Raw genomic sequence first — 3,037 nt, 5'->3', positions numbered from 1 at the left:
GGTGGGGGGGGGGGAGAGAGGGAGGCGCAACCAGGAAGTCTGCCACTTAGCCGGCACAGCTACTAGAAAATACATTCCAGGGCTTGCTCCCTGCCTGCCCAGAGGCTCCAGGGGTGGCCACTGTGTTAACTTAGTGGCACACATGGCTCCCATCTCAATAGTGGTCCCAGGGAAACTGGGGGACTTCAGTCACCCAATTGCTATTTCCTTCCTTGATCTGAAACCTTTCTGGAGGTTTTGGAGACTCTCAGCTGAAACATGAGCTGCCAACTGCTAGGTATGAGCAGAATACTCTTGACCTGCTCTTAATTGATATTGATTTAATAACTCGCTTGGAAATGTACACTGGGGTGCAAGGTGTTAAAAACATTCTTGGCACCTTTCTGTATGAGACCTGTCCTGGGGACAGTTTATCCAGCCAGGGTAAATTGTTGTTGACCATCTGGGATTCAGCTACCCTTCCAATGAGGCCATGGTAAAAGATGAAATAAATATGCCCTGAAACTGGACCTAGTAACTTGGCCCTCCAGAAGGGAAATATGTCCTCAGGCAGGAGCTGGAATCCATCTGTGGGCAAATGGGCCCAGCATTCCAGAAGTAAAACCTGCAAGGAGCCCAATGAAGCAAGCAACTTGAGAATTTAGGCTGCTGTTTGTTGAACAAATACCTAAGATCAGTCCCCACTGTCCATAAGTAGAGGATATGTCTGGTGTCCTGGCCTCTCAGGGACCTGTCCTCTGCCAGTTGGCAGCTAGGGCTCTCCAAGAGTGCCTCCAACCCTAGGGATTCTGGGCACTGGCTCAGAGGTGCTTAGATCTGGCTGCAGGTGAAAATCACTGAGGAGATTTCAAACATATCAATAATCCAGGCCTCGTTTATACTAAGAAAATCACAATCTGTGAGGCCTAGGCACTGCTTTTTTTTTTTTCTTTTCTTTTAAAACTTTTACATTGAAGGTCTGGGAGGTTTCCTTCGTGGTAGAGTGTAAGTTTAATATGCAAAGACTCCAGGTTTGATCCCCAGCACCACAAACACAAAAACAACCTCTTACATTAAAGTAATTACAGATATACAGGAAGTTATAAAATACAGACATGTCCCACGTACCCTTCATCCAGTGTCCCCCAATGATCACATCTAACTATAGTTGAATATCAAAATCAGGAAATTGACATTAATATAATATATGTGTATAGTCTAGGTCATTTTATCACATGTGTAGATTTTTGTAACCACTGCTGAAATAAAGACACAGAAATATTGCTTTATTGCAAGACTCCTTCCTATTACCCCTTTATAGTCAAATCTACACTTCACATTCTATCACCAACCCCTAGCAATCATTAATCTGTTCATCTCTCCAATTTTATCATTTTGAGAATGTTATGGAAATGAAATTGTATAGTATGTAACCTTTTGACACTGGCTTTTTTTTTTCCCCCACTCAAAATAATCCCCTTGAGAGCCATTCAAATTGTTGTGTGTATCAGTTGCTCCTTTTTATTGCTGCTTAGCATTCCATTGTATGGACACACCATTATTTATTGATTCACCCAATAAAGGACTTTTTGATTATTTCCAGTTTGGGGTTATTATAAATTAGGTCTCTGTAAATATTTGTACTTTGTATGAGTGTGTGTGTGTGTGTGTATTTTTTCATTTATTTCACTTTTATAAAAAGCTTCCTAGGTGACTCCCATGATAATCAAGGCTAGCAACCCTTGGACTAGGGGAAAATAAAAAAGTGGCTACCAAATGTCTCAACTATTTATTAAATCCTCTTTGTGACAAGGTTGGTTGTGTATCAGAATGCATAAGAACACAGATGCCAGAGTCAGGCTGCCTGGATTCAAATCCTGGCCCTGCCACTTAATGGCTTAACCTTACTATGCCTTAGTATCTCATCTATAAAATGGGGCAGTGACACCAACCTCACAGTGTTTTAACATGTATTATGTAACGAATGCATAAGATATGTAGAGGATTAATACACAGCTCAATAAATTGGTGCTTATTATCACACTGGATATTGCCAATTCTTGGCTTAAAACTCCTCAATGACTATTACAATGGATGTCTCAGATCCTACACATAAGCCTACATGAACTTGTGTTGATGACTTACTATGGTGCTAAGGTCTAAGGATGGGTGGCACTTTCTCCTGAAAACCTTCTACTGGTTTTGCCCCTTCCCTATGCTCCTCAACACGCTAGGTTGCCCATTATGTCCATTACTGTTATGCCAGTTCTCCTGGACATTGGAATTGCCTTTTTATATGTTTGCCTCCATCTGTTTATACTTGAGAGCTCCTTAAAGGCAGGGGCTTGGTGTCTTGCTTGCTGCTGCATCTCTGGTACCTAGCATGGTACTTTTCAGTCTTCATTAAATATATGTTGAACAAATGAATGAACCAGAGTCCTGTTAGTGTGAGTAGCAGGAAAGGATTTAAAGCCTGGTAAGTCCCTGGGGAGGTCCTGATCTGCTGCTTATTCAGGAAGCCTCTGCAGAAGGTGGAGCCCGGGGTCAGTCCCTGACTTGCTCCTGCTGGGAGTTGCAAGGCCCTTAGTTTCCTCAGGAGCTTGCTCAGCTCCATCTGAGTAAGACACCACAGGCTGGGAGGATGCAAACAAGGGCAGCAACATGTCATCCTGAAGTCTGTAAAAGCGAATAAATTAGGACTCACAATTAGAAGAGACAAGAGTGTGAAGTGGTAGACCAAGTACTTTCTCGCCCCTTGGAGTATTTATCTGGAAAATGTGGAAAAGAATACCTTCCGCCCAGATTTTGGGGTCAGAATGCCTGGCTCCCAGCTGCTCCACTTATTACTTTGTGACTTTGGACACTTAACCTCCCCATGCCTCATTTTTTCATCTCTAAGATGTGTGTAATCACAGTACTTACTTTCTACGGTTATGAGGATTAAAATAGTTCATAAATATTTAGGATGATGCACAGAATTAATATTAATCAAATTAAAGAAAAAACCCACCCAAATACAAGAGGTTAAAGGATGGCTGTGGGAATCAGACAGAAGGAA

This window comes from Marmota marmota, unplaced genomic scaffold, assembly GCF_001458135.2.
Source record: "Marmota marmota marmota unplaced genomic scaffold, marMar, whole genome shotgun sequence".
NCBI classification, from domain to species: Eukaryota; Metazoa; Chordata; class Mammalia; order Rodentia; family Sciuridae; genus Marmota; species Marmota marmota.
The sequence above is the reverse complement of the archived record's forward strand: the minus strand, read 5'-3'. Positions refer to the sequence as shown.